Raw genomic sequence first — 27,253 nt, forward strand, 5'->3', positions numbered from 1 at the left:
GCTGTTGTCATGTGTGAAGACTGCCTTAGAAGTGATCATTGAAGTAAATTCCATTTTTATTGTGGAGTTCTGTTGGTATTTTCTTTGTAGTTCATATAGGAATTTTTTTATTTTTAGACATTATAAACCAAAAACCAGTTGATGTTGAAAATTTTGATGCTTTTCATAAATAATGATAATATTACAAATTCATTGCTGACTTTTTTGATATTTCTTGCTGCTGAGTACTCATTATTTTAAATAATAAAACTCATAAAATAAATATAAACTTCGTCGATATAGTGTGAAGACTAGACGTGGGTGTCTCACACCCACACAACGCTCCCTTGACACCAGGCTGGCGTGGCTCTTCTGCTGGTCTCACCTGAGTCCGACGTTGAGCTGCAGTCCTCTGGTGGCTCAAGCGCGGCTTCACGGCCTGAAGCGGAGTCACCCACATTGGGTGTCCGGAAGTTTGTCAGTTTGGTCTCATTTCCCCTGTCCCTCACGTTGAAGGACAGCGGCTCGGCTTCTTTACCTGACTGGGGCGCATTTTAAGAGAATTGCTGAAGTAGCTTCAAGTGTTCTGGAGGCCAGGACCTAGAAGTTGGCACAACATCAATTCCACCTTTCTCTGGGAATCAAAGAAAACCTCAGGACAGGCTCAGGTTCTCAGAAGTTGAAGTTGGTTCCACCTCTTACTGCAAAAAGTTCTAATCACCCCAAAGAAGAAGCATGTATGAAGACAGTAGAAATTATCTATTACCATCTTTGACAATTGACCACAGTTATAAATGGGTTAAGTATCATGTTATGCATTCATGTTATGTGTAACTGCATAGGATTCTTAAATTAATGCATAATAATCCTTAAATGGGATGGGCACTAAGAGATGGAGGTGGGAGGAGAAGGAGACATAAAAAGAAATAAGATATGTCGTGTAGATGTACCAACTACCCACAATGAATGTAGTCATCAAATATTGGAAACGTGCACTAATGAAGTAAAATTTTAAAATAATAAAGTAGTAATGTGCCAGGGATTTGGCTCAGTGGTTCTGCCACCTGCCTCACAAGTGCAAGTCTCGAGTTGGATCTCTGGTACCAAAAAAGTAAAATAAAATAAAGTAGTAATGCTGTGAAAGGTAATTAGGTTGAATTTTAGGTTTTCTGTATATGTGTGCCCAAGAATGAGGGGACATATTCAAGTCTCTTTTGGCCTCACATAGACAAAACCAAAATACAACACAAGGTTTTTGCTCCTTATTTTATATTCATGAACCTATATACTAGTCCTATATACTAATGAATACACACACACACACACACACACATATATGCTTTCTATTTAAATGGAAAGAATGCCAACCAAAGGATTTAAATTAAATAAAACTAACATGAAGGTTGAATTGTGCTTCTTTAAAAATCATCAAATTTTCTTCAATATCTTAAGAAATATTTACAGTAACTTAATAATGAAAAAACATGTTTATAAAAGGTAACCTGGAGTTGAGATCCATTTAAAAATAAATTATGCATCACACTAACAGCACTTATAACTTAATGACTTCCAACTAGTTATCATGTTCTGTGCCCCCAGCAAACAGCACCTCTTGCTTGTCAAATTGTTTCCTCCTCCCTCTTCCTTGGCTGGCAGTCACTGGAGTCAGAGGCTAACAGCAGAAGATGTCCTTCTAACAGTAACATCTGCTGGCGCTATAACATTTGCCGTGCATTCATGGCTCTTACTTTTAGTTAAACTTTAATTGTGAAGAAATGAGATGTGCACATGACATTTGTTGGAGGATTTATTTTCTTCATAGAGGAAAATTTGCCAGGACATTTATCTGCATGAAATTAAATAAAATCAGAGAGCCACTGAAACTTTTATATCCATAAATGTTAAACATTATAAAATGTTCTTTTTTGTTGTAAAGAGAACCTCTGTAAAGAAAATGTGAATTAAAAATATTATTGTTGCTATATCCATCACAGAATCCTGATAGTAAAAATGTCTCTCCATTCCTTGACACACAGCACTTTCCAAAGCATTTCTGCTCCAGCTTTGATGCAGAAGTTACCTCTCTGACTACTCTTACCATCAGCAGAATGGGGCTTGTTGGCAGAAACTGGTGACCAAGCTTATTGCCACTAGACACAACACAGGAAAAAGTAGAAAGTTTGTGATATAGGTTAAATGTTTCTAAAACAAAGTAAAAATACTGCTATAGTTTGGCTCTTCAGTGTCCCCCATAGGACTCTGTTGAAGGCTTAGTCCCAAGCCCAAGGCACTGTTGAGAGTTTGTGCAATCTTTAGGAGAGAGGCATAGTGTCAAGGAGATAGTTCTCAGAGGCATTCCCTTGAAGGGATATCAGAACTCTGGTCCTTCCTCTACTACTCTTTTTCTTCCCAGAAATCCTGAACCAAGCAGCTTCCTCCAGCATATACCCCCTGCTATGATGTTTTGGTCTCCACAAATTAAATACAATAAGGCCAACCAACTATGCATTGAAACTTCCGAAGTTGTCAGCCAGTGGCAACCTTTTCCATTTATAGGCTGATCATCTCAGGCATTGTTTGTGGTGACAGAAAGTTGACTAACAAACCCACTCTCTGTGGTTGATGTTAACCAACAGAAAGGAATCCAGGAGGTACAGAGCCTAGGCTAGACCTTTAGGGTGGCTCTTTTGCTTGTGATTCCCTTCAAGATGCCCCAAATGAAGGATGGTTGGGCAGATTTAGTGACCATTTAAGACGTAATAAAATGTGCATTTATCTGGATAGCCCATGTAGAATATTTTTTCATTCCAAATAATTACTCAGACTATCTGTATGTATATAATCTCAGAAACAACTAAGTTTCTAAATTTTGTGGTAGTTCATTATTGTAGTTTGTGAGGAAAACGAAAACTTACTTATGGTTTCTTGCTTTTTGTACTTCAGAAGTTGGAAAGTGAATACTCCAAATACAAAAAGTAAGGAACTCACTGCTAAATTCCTTCATCATGTTTTCTCATGTGTAACTTTGGTATTTAACATGCTAAGTCTGGGACCATTGCTTATTTCATTGTCTGTGAATGAAATATTCTTGGGGACGAGGGAAATTTCCTGCACACAAGTGAGAACATAGCACCACACTTTCATCCCCGTGCCTCACACTGAAGTCTGGAAAGCTGTGTGTCCAGATATGATTCCAACCCAAACGTTAGCATTTTGAACTATTTATTTGATACTCTTTATACAGTGTTTGTAATTCCAAAAGTAGAAATACTTTTCTAGGTTACAGTTTTCTTTTATTAAATTTTATATATAGGTACACATCAACTCTTTATAGGTGGGGTTGCTGAACCAAACAATTTTTATTTTTTTTCTATTAGTTAAAAATACTTAAACATAGGTAATTTAGAATGAGAAATCGGAGAAGAAAAGTATTTGACTTCTTGGGAAAAATCGTACCTCATGGAATTAGAAGAAGGTAAAAACTATTGAGAATAATAAAAAATGAAGTGAGCTGCCAGCATCAATCTTCCTGTTTATGTTAGTTGAGCTTTCATTTTAGAAAGTATTTTCTGAAGAACAGTTTTCTCTGGGAAACTTCGAAAGCAAATAATGAACAAATAGAAATCGAAACAAGACAAAAAGATGTTAAGGTGGAATCAATTTTCTAAAGCTGCACGATAAACTTCTCATTAGAGATTCAGGCATTAGCTGCCACATGAGAAGGCCTGGAAAAGCCTGGCAGAAAAGATACTCGCATTGCTTTGATTCATTGTTTTCCGAATGTTTTATCATCGTGGAACACCTTTTCCTTATAACAGCTATTAGTATCTTGAGGCGTGAATGTTTCTCTGGACAATTGGGAAATGCTCTGAGACAATAAAAATGTCTTAATATCCTGCGTACTTAAAAGCAGCTCTTCCATAACGAAGCTTTGTAGATTCATATTATTTAGGAACACATTTATTTTAAAGTTGTCAAAGTTTTACCCCTGGAGTATAAAAGCACGAACTGAGATTTTTATGCATGCAGAACAACCCAAGAGAATAATTTTAACAAGTGCAATTAAGTCAGATACATGCATTAATTTCAAACAACAAACCATTTTTGGGAAAGGAGAATTTCACAAAAGAACTGCCACATATATCATAGTAACTTAACTAATAATTATACTAGATAGATTCTGGGGAAAATAATAGATATATAATAAAATTTAGACCATCTCCTTTCAGTCAGTAAGATATATGTGTGATTCAGCTTTCCCTAAAGTATCTGAGGCTCTTTCTTAGACACTTCCATGGAGCAATAGTTAAAATTATAATGCTCAGGTACACTTCATTGCAGTAATCAATTTAATTCAAACTGATTAGCAATTATTGAGTACCTGCCATGTGCCACACTCTGTGCTAGGTCTCACTTCCCATTCTTGTTTGAGTTTCCACCTTGTCATTTCATTCTGATGTCAATGCCCAGAACAGTTACTTCAGGCACAGACAAGAAAGCTGGCCTAATTGACTTGAAAGAGTCATAGTTGGTAAATAGCAGAGTGAAATGCTGACACAGGTGTTGTTGCACCCCTTCCAGAGCTGTGTACACAGGGCCATAACATCCCCCTAAAAAGCCCATCAAGTGAGAAGCCTCTGGGCATTGTTGCTTAGAATGTGTGTTCTAGAGACAAATTGACTGGGTTTGAAAAATACATGTCCATACTTCTGGTCCCCCTTATCCCAACTTTGGGTCAGCTCTACCCTCACCTCTGTAAGAACCAGTGTTATTTAGAGATGAGCCATATATACAAACTTACAAATAATTCTTATTGTACATTCATCTTCCTTGTAATTAATGATTAATTTTTCTGCTGGGTAGTCCATATACTTGTCACTAATGTATTCTCCTATCCTGTTTCAGTTGCGTAATGATCGTATTAATATATTAAGTACATTCAGTGTTCTATGAGTTTTCATTATCTTCTTGAAAAGCACCTCAGAGTCTCTTTTTCTCAGGGGAATGGGAGAAAAACACCTGTCATTACCTAATATTGTTTTCTGCATCTCCTTTGTGCTGAAACCCATGGCTTCTGCTTTATTTACTCCCTTAGTTTTGAAGTATGTCATCCAAAGTCTTCCTAAAATAAATGCACTAGAGAAAAACATTTGATGCACCACCTGTATTAGAAATACTATATTTTACTTTCACATTTGAGTGATAGTTAGATGTGTAAATTCTAACAGGAAAGTTATTTTATACAAAGACATCTCTATTATATTTTGACTTTCAGTGCTTCTACTAAAATAGCCCCCCCCCTTTTCTTACATTTCTGTATCATGGGCTGTTATAGTCTCTGTTTCTCTGCTTCTCTCTTCCATTCCCTCCCACTCTCCCTCCCTCCCTCTGTCAATTTTTTTCCTTGCCTCCAGGGTTCTGAAATTTCACCCAAAATCTCCATTTAGAATATATTTGTATTTGATGTAATGACACTGGATTACAACAAGCACCTATAAATCCATATTGACATAAACAAATAAAAACATGTTGAGGGTCTTTTAGTTAGAATACTTTCTCAAATTATTTTGAGAACAATTTGATAATTTCTTAGTTTTATTATCCCTTGAATGCTATTATTTCTGAGTAGCTTCTCTAGTTTTCTTGTTTTTCCTGTACTTTTTCTTTACTTTTTTACTATCTAGCCAGTTTCTTTGTCTTTATCTATAAACACCTTTATTGAGTCTTTCATTTCTACTCTCGTCATTTCAATTTTCAAGGACTTTTTTTGTTTTATGAATGCTGTTTTATTGTATTATGCTATTGCTTCATGGATCAATATATTTTCTTATCTCTTTAAGGCTGTTTTTAGCATTCTTTTCTATTAAAAATGTTTATTTTTCAATAATTTTAGATTTACAGAAAAGTTACAAAAATGAAACAGAAAGTTGTCATATAGCTGCACTTATTTCTCCCCAGGGCTAATGTCTTATATAACCATGGTTCAATGATCAAAGCTAAAAAATTAGCACTGTTACAACACATAAACTAAATTTTAGACTTCGTTCAGATTTTACCATCTCCTCCTTTCCAGTGTCCTGTACTTCTTGCTCTTCCAGCATCCTGAAAAGCATGTATGTAATCAATACAACTCTGTAGACTTCTCCAATCCATGGCAAATATTTAGTCTTGCCTTGTCCTTATGACTTTATTTTTGAAGAGGTTTGATTAATTGTTTCATAACACATTACTCAATTTGGCCTTCTATGATGGTTTCCCATGATTAAATTGAGGTTGTGGAGTTTGGAAAACACTATCATGGTAATGCACCCTTCATAATATATCATATCAGGGATACATAGTGTCGATGTGTTATTGAAGACATACCATTATCACTTGAATAAAATTGTTTGTTTTTATCCATAAGAAAAAAATATGTCCTTTACCTTCATAGTTAATAAATATTTTAGAGGAGGTATCTTGATGTTGCAAATATTTTGTTCTATAACAAATGTTTGTTTTTCCGTAGGTTGAATTTCCATTAGTGACTATTACTTGTAATTATTATTATTGTGCCTAATTATGACTTCTTTTTACCTTCTACATCTATTAATTTTAATTTTTCTGTTGTGCACTCTTGTCCTCCACACAGACACTTAATCATTTATTTGTTCTTTCATTTATTTATCAAGATATGAGCTCATGGATATTTCTTTCTTTCTTCGAGTTTACAATCCAGAATTATTATCATTACCCTGGTTGCTGCGATTGTTTCAGCTTTGGTCTTTGGGTCTGTTTCAATGGTCTTTCAATAAGTTTATATCTGTTTTTCAGAAGTTTAACTTGTATTTACATGGTTTTTACAGAAAGTCAATCACTTTTTTAAGGAGCTTTGGTTAGTTGATTAAATAAAGGTATTTAGAAATCAAATCATGGTACTCAGTGTGACCAGTGCCGCAGATCTCACATAGACAAAGGATACACACATATGTATTTCTACACCTACTTAGTTTTATATGTCTATTTAATAGCATTAGTTTTCATAATTTATAAAAATAGCCCAAGGGTTCATCTAGCCTTTCCATATTTGTAACTTCTTCCACCCAAAGTGAGAAACTTCTTTCACTCCACATTATCTATATTTATTTTTTGATCAACACTACAATATGTGTAAAGTAGCTCCAGGTGTCTAATTCATCCACTTAGAAGAACAAATTTGTTAACTAAAGTACAACATTATGCCCAGTTGTTAGTCTTATCTAACTCAGTCAAAATGCTTTTCTCCAAAGTGACTATATATGTTTTCTAGGATTTTTATAATGAAGTATCAAAAACTTTATTGCTAAAGCAATATTTTTTTCCCAGGACTCTGGAGTCTACAAGTCTGAAATCAAAGTTTCTGCAGGCCTTCGTCTCTCTGGTAGAACCAGGAAAGAAGCTTCCTTCCTTCTTCTAGTTTCTGGTATTCTTTGGCTTGTACATGCCTGCCTCACTCTGGTCAAATGTCCATCTTATTCCTGTGGATCTTCACCTTGTCTTCTCTCTGTCTGTGTCTCTCTGGATCCACACTTCTCTCTTTTATAAGAACACCAGTCATTGGAATAGAGGGTGTGCTGATGGCCTCATTTTAACATAACTGTAAGGACTTATTCCCAAATAAATTCACATTCAAAGGTACCAAGGTTCATGACTTTAAAATACCTGTTGAGGAAATATAATTCAACCTCTTCCTTATGTTCAGATTATTCATTCTTAATGTAGTTAGAAGCACTCATTACACTTTATTCTATTTTGGGTTTCACTGATATTCCAGTGATTTTTTTACATTTACATATAATAATGTCTATTCCATTTGTGTATAGTAGTGTAGATTTTGACAAATGCATAGACTCAGGTGTTAACCACCAGAGTCATAATACAGAACAGTTTCCTCATGCTTTAAATTCCTTTCAACTGTCTTTTTGTAGCTTCCCCCAAACACAAACAACTTTTGAACTTTTATTTTCCCCATACTCACTATTTCTTCCATGACAGTATTTTTGCTTTGTTTTTTTCTGCTTGTCTTAAACTCTGTCACTGATATTAGAAGGTTTCCTAAGGTGTGGTGGTTATTAGCACCTCTTAGGTATAAGGAAGCCCAGAGTTGATTAGAAATGCTTGTCTTACTCTGTCACTGATATAAGAAAAGGTCCTAAGGTGTGGTGGTTATTAGCACCTCTTAGGTATAAGGAAGCCCAGAGTTGATTAGAAGCTCTGTGTGTGATGCTGAGTGAAACTGTTAATACATCCTGGTGCCAGTGCTATTCTCTTGTGCTGTTCTCATTTTCTAGAAAAACATTTCTAAATTCATGCTGAAATCTCCTCTTACCTTAAATTCTGTTCAAGCTTATGTCCAAATCAATAACCAAGAAATCAAACAAATAAACATGATGTATCATTTTTATGGTTTTTATGAAAGGAATGTAAGCCAATGAATGAGTTCTATCCACCATCTTTAACTGGGAATCTATCATATGTTGCTTAACAGATAGTTAAAACTTTCCCCAGACCCTTTACTAGGAAGTAAACATTACAGTAGGAAGAGCTTTGAAACTACAGGTAAATATGGGCATGAACTCTGATGTTATGTGGCTCCAGCTAGGATGTGAATGACAAATATACAAAGAGACCAAGTAAAGAGAGACAACTGCAGATGCCATTGTGATAATTCATGTGAGATGAACTGAGTGTGCAGATGGGGGTAGTAAGTAAGCCTTCTAGAAAAATAAAGAAATTTGGGGATATATTAAGAATAAAATTTGTAGAATGAGAAATTGAATAAGGAGGTAATGAGTCAAGCCTGTTTTAATCATTCTGCTTTGGGAGATGGAAGGGGTGGTGATACTATTTTCTGTGTAAGGAAAAAGAGAGAGAAAGATATTTGGGGAAACATCTGTGCTCACTGAAGGTGTACTGATTTGCAGTGGCCACAAGGTACATCCACGTGTAACAGATGTTGTCTGTGTGCTAAGGAAACTGGAAGAGGTCTCTTTGCAGGTAAATATTTGAGAGTGCTTAGCATGTGAGTGGAAATTGAAGCAATGAGTGTAATTGATTCAACTATTGTGAGAGAATATTGACCAGAAAAGTGGTAAAAAAACATCTTGAGATCACAGTCATTCCAGGAAAAGAATTTCTTCTGTGTCCAACCCCTTTCTGAGAGATTTCGACCAGTCTCTCAAGAGTAGTTGAGTTCTCCATAAGAATCACTGAGAACAGCACAGTTTTCTCTTTGACAAGTATCCTGAAAAATGTGTTCAATTTTTTTTTTAGATAAAATAAAACAAAATAACCATGTCATCACCATGAGCAAGTCAAGGCCGCTAGTAGGCTGTTTTTCCTTTTTTTTTTTTTTTTTTTTTTTGTACTGGGGATTGAACTCGGGTCCTTGCACTTGCAAGGCAGGCCACCAAGCTGCTGAGCTAAATCCCTGGCCCTTTCCATTTTCTTAACATTTATTTCTTTCCCCAAAAAAGCCTTACTAGTTTTGTTTATCAAAGGAAATTTAGAAAAATAGAGTTTTAAAGAAGAAAACACATGTGTTCCAACTTGTAATCCTATCACCTTGGCTAAAATATCATTAATATTTTGCTTTCTTTTAGGTTTTAAAGTTTTATTGTACATTATAAATTTTTCTCTGCATTATATTTAAATAACATATTTAGGTGTCATTATTTTCAGGAGAAAATTTGCAAAAGATTCAGTATCATTCTAATTTTAGTTTTCAAAAAAGTATCTTGGGAGTGAATGTCTAATTTCAATGATTTGTCATCTTCATGAAATCCTAGACATTTAGTTAACAATTCCACATTTATAGTATTTTCTTTTGCAAATGTTTATAGCACCCCATGTTTTCACCTTTAAAAGTGAGAGTATTATCATTTATCTGCATCACTTATCATGTGATAAGTGATCACTTAGCATCAGCAAATATATTGACTTAAAATTATAGTAATAAATAAACTATGGACTTGGAGCTGCTTTTAACCAACCTTCTCACAACACTTTATAAATTCTGCTGCTGATCCTTGCATGCATTTGCGAGCACAGTGCTCACCTTGTGAAAGCACATTAACTCTTTCAAGTCCCAAGGGCACCATTTAGAAAATGGCTCTGTCGTGCTCCGAATGTACCTTAGTGCCCTTAAAGAGACACATTAATCTTCAGAACACCTCACGAACACATAGGTCAGGAAACAGACTTTTCCTGGTCTCCTCATTTTAAAAATCTTAAAGTCCTCATCATTACACTTGCAGGTCTCAGTGGATTTTGCATTCCTCAATTCTGAAGTATTGCCCAGACTCAAAGCCTGAAAAGAACACATATATACGTATATATTAACATATATGTACACACATATAGAAGACTGTTTCCATTGGATTCCCAGAGCTGATGGAAAGAGAAATGTAAGCCATATATCTAAGTGCATCATCATAATCACTCCAAATGATTTCCGCAAAGGTGGCTTCTCCTGGTTATTCAAGGAAAATTCAGGTACAAATGTGATATGAAAACTGGAAGGTGATCACCAATTTATACTTAAAAGCATGATTTGTCCATCACTGGACAAAAGAATAATCTATAACTCACAATCTGAAAGGAAAGAACATTTCTGCTTGATTACATCAATCTATTACATAGAACACAGGTATGTTTTTAAGTTAAAAGGAAATATAATCAATGTGGGAAATTAAGATATATAACTATTTTTAAAGTTTTCAAGGAGGAAAGATCTTTAATTTTTCTGTCTTTCTGTTTCTCCAATTCTCATGGTGAAAAGTTTTTAGCTCTTAGGCTTAGGTCACTACTTTTTATTTCTCTGTTGTTTTTAACCACCTAAATAATAGGGAGAGATAAGAGAAATTCTTACTCTTTTTCTTTTATAATAACATTGTCTACTTTTAAATTTAGTCAGATACTACATCAAGGGAATGTAACCTTCTCACATAATGCATGCCTGAGAGAAATGAGAACAGGAGTCTTCAAGCTACAGCTCCTTCGGCATGAGTAAATGTATGTAAAATTATTAGTTTTATCACTGACACATAATTAAGGCCCAAAAATGTTAGTTAACATTTTGAAAACTAAAAAAAGTATTGAAATGTGTTTTAATTGATTTCAAAATAGTCATTAATTTTACTTTTTAAATTCATTCTGTATCTCTATGATTTTTTTTTTAGTTTTGGGTACCTGAGATCGAATTTGGGTCCTTCTCTTTGCAAGGCAGATGGCAGAACCACTGTTCTATAATCTCTTAACAGCATTCCTGAGGGAAAGAAGATTCAAAGACATATAGAGCACTGCACCTTGAAATATTAACCTTGATCAAGAATAGCTCCTGAGGACAGGTAGAGAAATAGGTTCTATTACGATTTACAAAGAAATCTGTTAAGTGCCTGGTCTCCGGTGACTGCAAAGGTGAACAGCTGAAGTTTCAAGGACACATAGATCACAAGGCTTCAAGGTGGTCACTGATGATCCCTTCAATTTGTAGAAGGACCCCAAGTCTTGCTGTGAGTTTAGAAGATTAGATTTATGACCTGGTAACCACAGGTAGGTAAGAGTTAAAATAACATGCAAATATTTTAAATGGGAAAAGTAAGGTATTTTTGCCTTTTTTTCTTCTTTCTTTCTTTCTTTTCAGTTTTTGGAGGGAATTTTACTATACAGTGAGGATATTGATACAGATACCCACTCAGAGAAATTAATAAAATACATTGTGGTAGGAGACAAAAATTGCTTTCATTCAGTGACATAGAAAGTCTTAAAATTCCCACTTATAACACACAATGCTAGAGATTATGAACTGAGTAATTTCAGTCCACGGGTGACCCACATCCAGTGGGTCTGTGCTTCTCTGTACAAATTTGAATTTTGACTGAGTGGAGCTGAAACTTTTCAAAACCAGTCTAAAGAGAATTGTACCAAGGTCCTTGTATCAAAAACTCTCTTACTTGATTTTGGAACCCTAATAGTACATTCTGACCATAAATTTACAATGGTATAATTATTCTAAAGTATTATTTAATTCTTATAACAACACTGCAGTGTAGCACTAAAAACAGATTCAAGATGTTTATGTGTCAGAGTCTCATAACTTCACAGTCTGGCTACAAAGTGATCCTGCCACACTTCTTTTTATAATGGGGTTTTGTCACAAAACTAGGAAAAGGTCATCGTGCAACTGTGTATGAAACGACATTGCCAAGATCAAAAGAACCAATGAGACAAATGTATTTAATTTATATGGAAATGTATCAAGAAGAATTTATTCATACAGTTACAATGGTTGAAAAATTCCCACAATCTGCCTTCTGCAAGCTAGTGATCCAGGAAATCCAGTGGATGACTCAGTTCAAGTCTGAGGTCTGAGAAACTAGAGAGCCAATAAAATAAATTCCATTTCAAAGCAGAGGAGATGAGATATCTCAGCTCTCAAACAGGGAGGCAGGAAAAAAAACAATCTCTCCTTCCTGTCTTTTGTTCTATTCAGACCTTTAATGAACTGGATTATTCCTACCCATACTGAGGAGGGAAATGTACTTAACTGAATCCAAAGATTCAATGCTAATTTTCTGTGCAAACACCCAAAGAGGTACAGCATGAAATGATTAGTAATGTGGGCACTGCACAGCCCACTCGGGTTGCCACATGAAGATAGCCATCACAAACCATAAAAGGGTTTCACTGATTCTTGTGATGGACATGACCAAGATAAAGTCATCTTTGCTCATCGGATGGACAGATGGCACACAGCCTTGTGTGTCTCCTCTTCCAATATGAACCTCACTACATTTAGTCCAAGTCTCACTTCTGGATACCACACCATCGGGAGGGAAAACAAATTCTCCTGGAGAGAGAATAAAAGCTCTGAATTTCATTCTGATTGGGCTTGCTTAGTCCCTGTCCCCTGAGACACATTGAGGTGGGGATGTATGCACCGTGGAATGGCTAAAGCCATCCAGGGTCCCTTCTGCTCTCCACAGTACAGTCAACCTCCCAGAATTAAATGAGTGCTTTCTGGTGGAAAAGGAGGGAAACAGAAGCTTTCCAGGGGGAAAAAAAGAGGATCTAGAAATCTCCACTCTGATGTTTTTAAAAGAAATATAGATATTAAAATTTTGCTCTATTGTATTTTTGCTATAGTTTAGCATATTTTATTTTAAATTTGTTAACCTTGTTCCCATTACATATTAAGTATTCATGTGCCACAAATAAATGAATGTATTAATAAATAAATTATCATAGCGTCAAAAGTGAAGTGACCATCATTTTAATTTCATACAATTTAAGGAAGGGAGATATTTTAAGTTAGTAGAATAAAAAAATACAGATATAGGGAGTGTTTTAATGATGCATGCCTGAGACTACATGATATGCTAAAAATAAGTGAACACTGTCCCCCACAGTGCTGTAGAGAGAGCTCCATGGTCAGGACTCTGCTTGCTAAACTTGCACAGGGCCATCACCTTAGCACAACCATTACTGCTGATGCTACCCTGGGTCAGAGTCACACAGCAGGCAGCTCAGGTACCCATGCAGCCTAGCAATCTTTGAAAGCATAGAGAGAAGAAAAAAAAAAGCTAACATTATGGATCCTTTCTCCATTGACACAACACAAACAACATGCCCAGGAAATTACAAAACACCAAAAGAAGTCTCAAGATAATACCAAATGGAATAATGTAACAGTGAAATGTGCTCAATATAAGAAGAGTAGGAGCTAAAATAAACTTTTCCATGGCCTAGTGTTACTCAAAACAAGGAAAACACTAGCTCCAGGAAGAGCCTTAATATAGCTCCAGGAACATAAGCTAAGCTCAATAAATATTTGTGGGACTAGATTGATTGCTAGAGACCCAATGCCAGGAGGGTGAGTTTTGGGAAAATGGCTGGCGTGGACTTCAGATCTCCCTCCGCCATCCGGGCCTGATCTGTGGGCCTGTGTAGCGACATCTTTCTCTGTGGGCACCATTGATTGCTCCAGACCCAGTGCCATGAGGGTAGCCACATAGGTGCTGCTGAGCACACACCCGGCTCTCAGATCCCCTGATTGTGCCAGTCCTTGGACACACTCCACAGAGGCATGGCTGGCTATAAAGGATGGTGATTGATCCTGTTGTGTTCCTGATTGTATCAATAGGGATAAATGATAGGGATTGATTTCATGAGTTGTTTTCTCAATTATAAAAACGAGAATGTCTATAAGTCATTAGAGAATTAAAGGCTGGGACACAATATCAGGGAGATTTAATGACTCAGAGATTGAATCAAGGGCAACCCAATAGCAAAAATAAAGATGAAAAAACACTTCAGCAAGCCACAAAGACAGACTTCCAGTCCACCAATGGCAAGCTGTAGGGCAAAGTAGAATGAAAAGTCTAATAGTGAACCTCCAGGACACTCAGAACGCACAGCATAGGCAGTAACAAAACTGATCAATCAAGCTCTAGAAAAATTCAAAACAGAAATAATTTCCCAGATAAACAAAGAGATGATGAACAAAATGAAAGTCATGATTTGAGACTCCAGAATAGAAACTGACAAAAAAATAGATGCGCTCAGGAACATGATAGAAACCATGAAGGCCCAGAATAAGAAAGAAATGGAAACAATGAACACCCAACATAGAAAAGAAATGAAATTCCAAAAACAGATTCAAACAAATATCCAGGAGATTAAAAACTCTATTGAAAGTGTATGCAACAAAAAAAAGGTTGCAAAGATAGAATCTCAGATATAGAAGATAGGATCACAGTGACCGTGAAAAGAAAGGTCTCTTAAAAACAGTAAGGGATCATGAGAAATCTACCTAGCAACCCCTACATGATGCAAAGAAGAATAATATAAGACTGATAGGAATCCATGAAGTAGCAGGAGCATATGCAAAGGACTAAAAAAAGCTGTTCACAGAACTAATGACAGAAAACTTCCCAAACAGAGGGGAAGAATTTGACATACAAATAAGTGGGGCATATAGGACTCCAATTAGCCACAATCAAAAAGAAGTCTACACCTAGATATATAACAATCAAGATCCCAGAAACCCAACAGAAGAACACAATACTACAAGCAGTAAGAGAAAAGAAACAAATGACATGCAAAGGAAAGCCCATCAGAATCACAGCAGACTTTTCAACACAAACCCTCAGGTCAAGGAGAGCCTGGAGTGAGGCATTTCAAGTTCTAAAAGAAAACAACCTCCCACCAAGACTGATGTATCCTGCAAAACTCTCTTTCAAAATGGATGGAGAAGTAAATACTTCCATGACAAAGAATACTAGAGAAATTTCATGAATACTAAACCAGCACTACAAGGAATTCTAAACAATATCCTAGAAAAAGACAACGAAGATCACAACACCAGGAGGCCCAACAGAGCAAATCAAATAACCAAGGCAAGAAACTAAAAAGAGAGGGCAAAAAATTAAAAAGAGTCAACAAAAGGACAATAACATGACAAAAATAAGTCAGTACATATGAGTTATAATGATCAATGTCAATGGCCTCAATTCACCCATCAAGAGAAATAGACTGGCAGAATGGATTAAGAAGCAAAATCCATCAATATGTCATGTACAGGAAACACATGTAGTGCAAAAATAAGCATATAGACTGAAATTGAAAGGGTAGAAAATAATTCTGCATATGACAGGAGCCCAGAAAAAAGCAGGGGTAGCAATCTTATTCGCAGACAAAGTAAGTTTCAAAGCAAAACTCATTAAGAGACACAAAGAAGGCCATTACATCCTTGGAAAGGGAACAATTCAAGAGGAAGAAATGACAATCATAAACATATATGCACCAAATATAAATGCCCCTAACTATATCAAACAAATATTAAATAACATGAAATACCAAATAAGCACTAATGCAATCATAGTGGGGGATCTAAATACCCCACTATCACAAATAGACAGATCATCTAGGCAAAAAATCAACAATGAAACACTAGAACTGAACCAAACTTTTGAATGTAGGGACTTATGTCTATAGAGTGTTCCATCCCACAAAATCAGAATATACATTCTTTTCAGCTGCACATGGGTCATTCTCCAAGATAGATCACATAATAGCTCACAGAACAAGTTTGAATAAATGCAAAAGAATGGAGGTTATACCCTGTGTATTATAAGATCACAGTTCAATAAAGCTGGAGATAAATAACCTAAGAAATCGTTGGAACTTCACAAATACATGGAAATTAAACAACACTCTCCTGAACAATCAATGGATCACAGAGGAAATTAAAGAAGAAATCAGACAGTATTTACAAATCCACAAAAATGTCAATACAACACACAGGAATCTATGGGACACAATGAAAGCAGTTCTATGTGGAAAATTCATAGCCTGAATGCCCACATTAGGAAAAGAGAGCAAGCTCAAATAAACAACCAAACCATGAATCTTAGACTTCCAGAAAAATAAGAGTGAGAAAAAGCCAAAGCGCAAACAATAGAGGAAATTACAAAGATTAGAGCAGAAATCCATGCAATGGAAACTAAGAAAATGATACAAAAAATAAATGAATCAAAGAGTTGGTTTTTTTGAAATAAAATTGATAAACCCTTAGCAAACCTTATCAAAAAAAGGAAAGAAAAGGCTCAGATCCATGCAATCAGAAATGAAAAAGGCAAAGTCACAAAAGATCCCACAGAAATCCAAAGAATCATTAATACCTACTACGAGAACCTGTACTCTAATAAAATGGAAAACACAGAAGAAATGGACAGATTTCTAGATACTTATGAATTACCAAAGTTGAACGAATTAGATAAAACCATTGTAAACACCCCAATTACAATCAGTAAAATCGAAAATGTAATTAAAGTTGACCAACAAAGAAAAGCCCAGGTCCTGATGGATTCACTGCTGAATTTTATAAGACATTTAGAGAAGAACTACTGCCACTATTCTTTAAACTTTTCAATGAAATGAAAAGGGAAGCAATACTTCCAAATTCATTCCTGGAAGCAAGTGTCACTTTGATCCTCAAAGCAGGGAAAGACAACTAAAAAAGAGAACTACATGCCAATCTCCTTAATCAATATAGATGCAAAAATCCTTAATAAGATACTAGCAAACAGAATACAGAGGATCATCAAGAAGATCATACATTCTGACCAAGTTGGATTTATTCCAGGGATGCAAAGATGGTTCAAAATAAATAAATAAATAAATATAATACACCATATTAACAAAATCAAGGACAAAAACCATATGATCCTCTTGATAGACGCAGAAAAACCATTTGACAAAGTTCAACACCCATTCATGATTAAAAACCCTACCAAAAATTGGAATGGATTGTCTATATATCAACTTAATAAAGTTTATCTATGAAAAGCCAACAGCCAACATCATATTAAATGGTCAAAAACTGAAAACCTTCATGTTAAAATAAGGAACAATTCAAGGATCCCCACTATCACCACTCCTCTTCTATATAGTTCTGGAAACATTAGCTGTAGCAATTAGACAAGAGAAAGAAATTAAAGCAATAAAGATAGGAAAGGAAGAAGTTAAACTGTAACTATTTGCTGATGATGTGATATTCTACATCGAGGACCCAAAAAACTCCACCAAAAGACTTCTCAACTTAATTGACACTTTTAGCAGTGTAGCTGGATACAAGGTCAACACCCAAAAATCAATAGCCTTCTTGTACACAAATAACAGACTCACTGAGAAAGACATTAGGGAAACAATTCCTTTCACAATAGCATCCAAAAAATGAAGTATCTGGGAGTCAACTTAACAAAAGAAGCAAAAGACCTCTACACTGAAAACTACAGCACTCTGAAAAAAGAGATCGAGGAGGATATAAGAAAATGGAAAGATGTCCCCTGCACCTGGGTAGGAAGAATCAACATAGTGAAAATGGCCATGCTACCAAAACTGCTATACAGATTCAATGCAATACCAATTGAAATCCCACCACTATACTTCGCAGAACTAGAAAGAAGAATCCAGAAACTCATTTGGAGTCATAAGAGACCTAGAATAGCAAAAGGCAACAGACACATGGCAGAGGGTATAATAATTCCCAATTTGAAAGTATACTACTAAGCCACTGTGATAAAAACAGCATGGTACTGGCGAAGAAACAGACCTGTGGATCAGTGGAAAAGACGGCAAAACGCAAAAACAAGTCCAGATGTACTCAGCTACCTCATCTTTGACAAAGGAGCTGACCATCCCCACTGGAGGAAAGATAGCCTCTTTAATAAATGGTGCTGGAAAAACTGGATGTCAACCCACAAAAGATTAAAATTAGACCCTTATCTTTCACCATGCAGTAAATTAAAATCAAAGTGGATTAAATATCTAAATATTAAAACAGAAACACTAAACTTGCTGGAAGATAAATTAGGCAGAACTCTTGAAGACATTGGCATAGGAAAAGACTTTATGAACAAGTCGTCAATAGCACAGGCACTAGCAGAAAGAATCAACAACTGGGATCTCATCTTATTGAAAAGTTTCTGTACTGCAAAAGAAACCATCAACAGAACTAAGAGACAACCTACAATGTGGGAAACAATTTTTACCATATGTTCCTCAGACAAAGGACTATTATCTAGAATATATAAAGAAGTCAAAGCAATCGCCCCCCAAATATAAAGACCCAATTCAAAAATGGGCAACTGAAATGAACAGACATTTCTCAGACAAAGAAGTAAAAGCAGCAAGTAAATACATGAAAAAATGTTCCACATTACTGGTCATTCGATAGATGCAGATTAAAACAACACTGAGATTCCACCTCACCCCACAAAGAATGGCTGCCATCAAGAAATCACACAGTGGGAGGAGGGGGTGAAGGGAGGGCAGAGGTAAGAGGAAAAAATGAGAATCAAGACTTGTCATGTAGAGGTACAAGATCCCAACAATGAATGTAACTGTACTGTATTCCTAAAATGTACCAATAAACTCAATTAAAGCTGAAAAAAAAAAAAGAAAAGAAATCACACAGTAACAAATGTTGGAGGGGTTGTGGGAGAAGGTAACCCCTCTCCATTGTTGGTGGGAGTGCAGACTGGTGCAACATCTATGAAAATCAATATATAGATACCTCAAAGAGCTAGGCCTAGAAGTTCCATTTGACCCAGCCATCCCTCTGCTGGGTATCTTTCCAAAAGATTTAAAAGAATCATACCACAGTGATATATGTTCACCCATGTTTATAGCGGCACAGTTTGTAATAGCTAAAACTTGGAAACAGCCCACCTGCCCATCAGTTGGAAGCTGGATAAAGATGTGGTTTTTCTATAAAATGGAATACTACTCAGCCATAAAGAATGAAAAGTTAGGGTCATTCATAGGAAAAATGGACACATACTGAGGATATACTCTAAAGTGAAATAAATAAGTCACACATGTGTAAATACCAAATGGTTTCTCTGGTGTGAAAAACTAGAATAGTACACAAGATCATAATGGGATAATTAAGAGTGTGAATTAGGAAGAAAAGGGCTAAAAGTGTAGGGAAAGTGGGACGGGTAGGAGACAGGAAATAAAGGAAAAGAAAAAATATGACAAAATGAAAAAATGGAAATTAAAAAGTTTGTTAATGGGGAGGGGAGGAGGAGGTGAAGGGAGTGCAGGGACAAGGGGGAAAAATGAGAACCAAGACCTGTCATGTGAAAGTATAGGATCCCAGTAATTTATGTAGCTGTACTGTAGACCTAGGTTATACCAATAAACTCAATAAAAAGAAACAAAATATTCATGTGACTCATAAATAATGTGATGTTTTTCACCCATGAGATTAGTATTAACAACAACGATTATTTTCACTTTCCTTAGTGACTGGGATACTTATCCTTAAACAGCTGCATCCCACATATCTGGTGTTCCTATCTGCTATTCCATCTCCTGGAGCTCCCCGTGGGAGTCTTACTTGTCTCTCAATCAGCAGTTCTCTTATTCCTTCATAAAGAAAATGGAAGGCTGGGAGGTGTCTGGCCACTCCCTTCTTCAGTCATTGTCTGTACCACAAATTTGGGTGTTCACCTGAACACTGCCTGTCCTTGTAATGCCTCGTTACATCTTTATGATTTTCTTCAGGTATGGAGATTCTTACTTTGCCTCTCTCCCAGATTTTAGTCACCTAATTACTTCGAAGTTGCTCGTGGTGGGTCTTCTAATCTCTCTAACTACTTATTACCTGTGTCAACTACGATTTTATTTCTGTCTCCACCATTTTAATAAAGTTGCACTCAGAGAGTCACAAGCTGTCCTCATTTTTAAATCCGACAGGACTATTTTCTAACTCTTCAGTGTGCCTAAGGCTTTTGTTTCTATGGTTAATAACCAAATTCTTTTCTGTAACGCACGTTAATATTTTTATTTTTTTTAAATAAGTATTTTTCTTTCTCTTACCAATTTCGAGCGTATATACAGAGACCAGAGGGCTTCTCTGTAGCCGTGGTCCTTGGTCACAAGTGTGTTAGTGTTGGATCACCATAAAGCATTCCAAGGACAGTCAGCTTCCAACAGAAAAAGCTCACTTTGGCTCCCAGTTCTGAAGACTTCAGTCACCGTCAATCAGCCCCATTGCTCTGGGGGAAGCAGCAGGGCACTCAAGAAGCATGTGGTGGCACAAAACTCAGAGGCCAGGGAGCAAAAAAGACAAAAAGGGAGAGCTGGAGTCATGTAGCTCTCTTGTCAGGATACCTGTAATGACTTAGAAAGAGCACCCTCCCCAGGCACATTTCTTAAAGGTTCCACTGCCTCTTGGTACCTCTAGGCTGGGGACACACTTCTGTATAGTGGGACTTCTGGAGACACTTGAAATGCAAATCACAAGACAGAGCAACGAAGCAAGATTGTTGTTGATTTTCTGGATCTTCCTAGAAAATACCCTCTCTCTCTCTTGCTTTTTTCCTCTCTCCTCCACTCCTTTATCTCTAACTCTGCCTCCTTAACTCAGGGTTTCTGTGATCATTTCTCTTATCTCTTGGCACCCAACACTCTCTCCAATCTAGCCTCTCCATTGTTGCTTGATATATACCAAAATTACAACCAGCATTCAAATGTTCTACTTGCTTTCTATGATATAGAATGTTGACCACCACATGAAGGCTCACATATCTTAAAGTGGACAGAAAGCAGTGCACGTGGCTACAGCAGGTCATTAGAGATGTTTTTCGAAGCTTTCAGTATAAAGCTATGCTGAGGAATGCTTATTTAGTGAAAGCACCCAATAATTCCCTTATCAAAAAGTGTGAAGTCAAAATATGCTATATTCATAACACACTTTATTTGTACATATTCTTTTAGCTTTTATTACAAATATATATTGCAAAGAGTATAGCGTAAAAATTGCAATCTGCTGTGTGCTTTCTGCTATACTGTTCTGAATAAATACCTGAAATGCCTTAAGTGTTGAATGCCAAAAATGATTGAAATCCCTCTGAGCCATAAATTCAAAGTGTGTTCTCCCTAATCATGAAGATTTTGTACTATGCAAATGATGTAATTGCATATTGTATTGTGAAAGAAAGGCAGGGTGAATATTACAGAATTCTATATACCTAATCCCTGCTTTTTAAAAGTAAAACTGAATTGTATCAGCTTACACAAAAGTAGAAAATAGTGGTAGAAGCAAATGTCTATTTTGTTTCTCTCTGTTTCAAGTAGACCCTAATTTAAACACAGACTAGCAGCCCAAATTGCTATTGTTCAGTTTATTATCTCAATGAATGAATAAGCATTTTCAGTATGTTCACTGAGAAGTTAAGTCATTTGTAAATTTGAGAGACCTAAAGGCTCTGACCTTCTTCTATGACTGCCCAGTTCTACCAGAATCATTTGTCAATGGAATTTCTCAATATGCTTAGTGGGGGAGATAAAATTACCTTGCTGCTTAAGTCCTGCAATTTCAGGGGCCCTGAATAAGCAAAAATGGTACAAACCTTTCCTAAGAATAGAAAGAAATGAACATGTTCAAAATCATGTTGACTCTTTGAGACTTTTAGAGAAAAACATTACATTTTATATAAGAAACTCATTCTTAATATTGGAATTATAACTTACTAGATAATTATCAAAATTTAATTTATCTAATTAGTCACTATGTAAAATAGCCAATAAGCAGAATCTGAAAAAGTAGAAAAAAAGATATGTTGCCTGAAAGGGGATAAATCAGTTGCAAGCATTTTCTCGTCTTGGTCAGGGTTTGTACAGCAGCAACTAGAAAGTAATAAATTATTAAAGGAGCTGGACAGAGCATGAACAATGTGAGGGCAGGTGCTGAAGGAGCAGTGGGGAGAAGCTGAAGACATTCTTCAACTTCACAATTTTTCTTAGATCCAGATAGTTGCCAAGTAAATGAAACTGATTTTTGAGGATCAGAAATAATATTTAAAATCATGTATTTCTGGAAACACTGCCAATCAAAGATGGAAAGATGAATGACATGTTTGTTCCATTGCCAGATGATCCCGGGGTTGATTTTGTTAGTGTGCAAGCTGTTTGGCTTGGGTGGCTGCATACTGTGTTTCGAAGGTGACTGAAGATCTGTGCACCTGCCAAATCTCCTCTTTAACATGCAACAGTTGGTGATGCTGGCAGGAATATTATTCAGACATAAAAGTCTCTATTACTCATGCCATTTTAGGTAGGTCATTACCAAGTAGCAAGTAAACAAATGCAAGGTACATTCATTTAAGTTAAATTCATGCTTCTAATTTTGGCCTTTAAGCCTGCAAAACCTTTGTCTAATATTCAGCACTTAATCACTTTCACAAGAGCACCATGGTACCATGAACAGATAATCTGAAAGCATAAAAAACATCTGGCTTTTGCCATATTTTAATTACTATAATGATCTTCAAATGCAGAACTATTGTCTCTGAGGCTTTGGGAGCTACTTTTGTTTCAGATTATTAAGCTATCTAATATATTGCAATAAACTTTTCTGTATTTTTTCTAATTTCTTAGTTGAGTAATAATTTGACTCTGCATTTTATTCAGAGACTATTTTGAGAGTGCAAAATTTCAAAGGATAAAAAAGTGCATTTGTATATCATGTCTTTGCACAAATCAAAGACCATTGATTCAAATATGTTAAATTCTGCTTAATTATTAACCAATCATAATCATTGATAACAAGTAGATATATTTTTATAGAAATATAGTTATTGCTACATTTAAATGAACAAAATTTATATAAAATAACCTGATATCAGCATTTTTGTCATACCAGAGAATAATAGTCAATATAATAGCATCTCCTATGTACCAGGTACTGTGCTGAGATCCAGGGACAAAACAATCAAGACAAAAGTGTTTTCTGCCTTTTAACCTAACCATTAATATAAGACAACATGGATACAATGTTGGAGAACAATGATTCTCACCACAGCAAACAGCAGTGAGTCTGCTGTCACGCTAAATAAATAAAATAATTTATTAATTTGCAATTTGGATAATTTTATGAAAAATAGGAAACTTCACTATATAAAAATGAAGCAATTTCTACTACTTAATTACTGTCCTCCCTAAGAGGGCTATTTATCAATTATACTAAAACAAACTCAATAGATAATAGTTTTTTGGCTATAACTTAATTTAAGACCTATTTGATTCATATATTTAATTTTCTATATGACTTCAAACCAATTTGTTTTGAGGGACTGTTCCAGACATTGCAATGCTTAAGGTTAGATGGACAATGACAACCACCACTGGGTTCATAACTGCTCTGAGTACTTAAATACACACTATACTTTTTCCTCCCTTCAGGCTAAAATTGTTATGGTTAGATTCAAGGGGCCTTTTTAATAGTGAGCTAAAGTAAGTCCCAGACTGCCTCAGGAAGTGTTTTTTCCTAGCATCCTTTCCCAGCACCATATTTTTTTGGGGGAAGAGCAGGGAAATGGGGCCGCTATTATCATTCTAACAGCCCTTATGCTGTATTAGAAATGCTGCTTTACTCTCAGCCCACCTAACAGCCATGCACACCTCTTGGCCTTACATCTATAGCACAAAGTGGCTGCACCCTAAGCACTTGTTAAGGAGCCAAACTCCACATTTACTCCCTCTCAGTAAACTATAAATAGATTAGCTAACAGCATATCTGTGGAATGGTTCTGGAAGCATCACTCAGTCCACCACAGAAGAACCATTAAAATCCAGCCATGGACTGAGCCTGACAAGTAGAAAAATGCACATGTAGTCTGCAAAGTATTGTCCCCAAGAAACACTTTTAATCAAATTTTCACCTTGGTATTGGGCCTTGGGCTTACACTGAGGGACTTGGTAAGTAACAGAGTCATAAAACTTTTGGATGGGGGAGCTACCACCACTTCTGGAGGGTGCTCTTCATCATATGCAGTGCCCTTTACACGAGATTTGAAAGGAGAAATTTTTCTTTGGGCTCAGTGCCAGGAATAATTGTGTTCTCCTAAACAATGGGTGAGTTTCTATTGTGCATTTCTTTTTAATGAACACTATAAAGTATACTTCCCCTAGTGTTGTTCTCTTTTCTTTGACACTTTCAAAACTTAAGATTCAAGGGTTTGTCCTATGTCAAACAAATTCAGATGATTTTAAAGCACTCCAAAAATCAGCTCTTCTTTTGCTCCTCTGTTCTCCATTCCCCTCCTCTATCCATTTATGTTATCCTTTAATTTATCTAAATGTATGAAAGTTTCTATATATACAAATTTCTCGTAGAGGCCTGTCATACCATCGGTAAGTGCGCACAGATCCCAGGGAACAGCTGTGTGGACCAGACAGACATGTCTGCAGGAGGATGCCAGCCAGGGTTTTGCACCCAGAAGCTTGGTCACACGGGCCATAGCCAAGGGCCTGCCTGAAATGGAACTTCACAGGTGCACAAGCAACAGCAAGAGGTTTGCCCCAATACCATTGATAAGTGTGCAGAGACCCTAAGAGGAAGCCTGATCAGACAAGAAGAATTAGGGTTCACAGACCCCAGCCAAAGGCCCTTCCAAACAACAGCTACATAGGGGCCCCAGTGAGATGCACACATAGATAGAATCCAAAGTGTGCACAGGCCCCTCCAGAACTCTGCCCTGTCAGCAGGTCAGCTCAAGAGTCCAGAAGGGCACCATTCTAACCACGGAATTAGTGTACTGGTGAGCAGCAGAGAAAAGGCAACTCAGTGGCTTGCTGAGAATTGAAGATCACTGGATAAGTAAAAAATTTGCCTCATCAGAGGCACAGCAGGCTGCATATGTTGAAATGAGAAGACATGTAAACAAGTCTCAAAACCAGACTTCCAGATCACTTAAGGCAACCTCAAAGGAAAATGAGATGGATCTGATACTCAATCACCTAGGCTCCCTGATCTGGCAATGGAAGAGGATATGGAAAAAATGAAATTGAAAATAATTTCTTAGATAACAGTAGAGATTGTGTCCATAGTGAAAGACATATGATTAATAAATCTAGAATGTACACCTATAAAAACTAGAGAAGCTGAGGAACATGATAGAATCCCAACATAGGAAACAAATGGAATCAACAAAACAGATTCAAACAGATTTCCAGGAGATTAAAAACTCCACTGAAAGTTTATGCAGCAGAACAAGCTGATGTGAGGACAGAATTTCAGATATAGAATATGCGATGGCATTTAGGGACCAGGAGAAGAAAAAGGTCTTTAAAATGCTAAGGGACCATGTGAAATCAATCCAATAGCTACTAGATGATGCAAAGAAGAATAACATAAGACTGATCAGAATCAATGAAGAAACAGGGGAGTGTGCAGATGGCATAAAAATTTTGTTCACAGAAGTAATGACAGAAAACTTCCCAAGTAGGAGAAAAGAAATTGACATACAGATAAGCAAGGCCTATAGGACTCCAACTAGCCATGATTTTTAAAAAAATCTACGCATGGGCATATGACAGTTAAGATTCTAGAAACAGAAAACAAAATTCCACAAGCAGTTAGAGAAAAGAAACAAATTACACATAAAGGAAATCCCATCAGAATCACAGGAGACTTCTCAACACAAACCCTCAAGACTAGAAGATCTTGGAGTGATTTACCTCAAGCCCGAAAAGAAAATAACCTTTACCCCATATTGATGTACCCTGAAAAACTATCTTTCAAAATTGCTGGACAAATAATATACTTTCATGACAAAGAGCACCTGAGAAAATTTATGAATACCAAATCCAGCATTTAAGAAAATGTTAAACAACATCCTAGGGAAAGACAACAAGGATAATAACCTAACCCAAGGAAACACGGCAGAATGAATCCATCAGGCAAGACCAGAAATTAAACACATGGGGGAGAATCCAACAAAAAGAAAAAGTCATGACAAGAACAAGTCAATGCACATCAGTTATAACTATCAATGTTAATGTTCTTAATTTGCCAATCAAAATAAATAGACTGGCAGAATGTGTCAAGAAGCAAGATCGAACAATATGCTACATATGAGAAACACACCTAATTCCAAAAGAAATTATAGACTAAAAGTTAAAGGGTGGAAAATAATACTTTATGACACAGGAACCTAAAGAAATCAGGATTAGCTATCCTCTTTGCAGATCAAATAGATTTTAAACCAAAGCTGAGTAAAAGAAACAAAGAGGGACACTACCTTCTTGTAAAGGGAACAATCCAAGAGGAAGAGATGACAATCATATATAAATATGCACCAAACAATAATGTGCACAACTATGTAAAACAAAATACTAATGGACATGAAAATCAAATAAGCACTAATATAATTGTAGTGGGGGGCCTCAATACCTCACTGTCACAAATAGATCACCTAGACAGAAAATAAAAAATGAAATAGTAGAAATAAATCAGATTCTTGAACAATTGAACTTAACATGTTTACAGAGTATGCCACTCCACAAAAATCAGAATACACAATTTGAAATAGGAAGAAAAGGGCTAAACGTGTAGGGAAAGTGGGAAGGGTAGGTGAAAGGTAAGAAGGGAAAAGAAAAAAAATATGAGAAAATGGAAATAAAGTGTTTATAATGGGGAGGGCAGGGACAAGGCGAAAAATGAGAACCAAGACCTGTCATGTAAAGGTACAAGATCCCAATAATAATGAATGTAGCTGTACTGTATACCTAAAATGTACCAATAAACTAAATTTTTTTTTTATTGAGTTTATTGGTACATTTAGGGATACAGTACAGTTACATTCATTGTTGGGATCATGTACCTTTACATGGCAAGTCTTGATTCTCATTTTTTTCCCCTTACCTCTGCCCTCCCTTCACCCCCTCCTCCCCTCCCCATCTA

At 36.2% G+C, this 27,253-nt stretch overlaps 1 long non-coding RNA gene across 1 annotated transcript in view; it reads right to left on the reverse strand.

The window, feature by feature from the left end:
- Positions 1 to 459: 459 nt before the first annotated feature.
- Positions 460 to 27,253, reverse strand: part of LOC104852009 — a 47,544-nt gene continuing 20,750 nt past the window's right edge. The window contains exon 3 of the long non-coding RNA XR_777367.1: positions 460 to 579. This is a non-coding gene — a long non-coding RNA (uncharacterized LOC104852009). The remainder of the gene's footprint in view (positions 580 to 27,253) is intronic.

The sequence above is a fragment of the Fukomys damarensis genome, unplaced genomic scaffold (genome assembly GCF_012274545.1).
Source record: "Fukomys damarensis isolate Sample0158 unplaced genomic scaffold, DMR_v1.0_HiC HiC_scaffold_32, whole genome shotgun sequence".
NCBI lineage: Eukaryota > Metazoa > Chordata > Mammalia > Rodentia > Bathyergidae > Fukomys > Fukomys damarensis.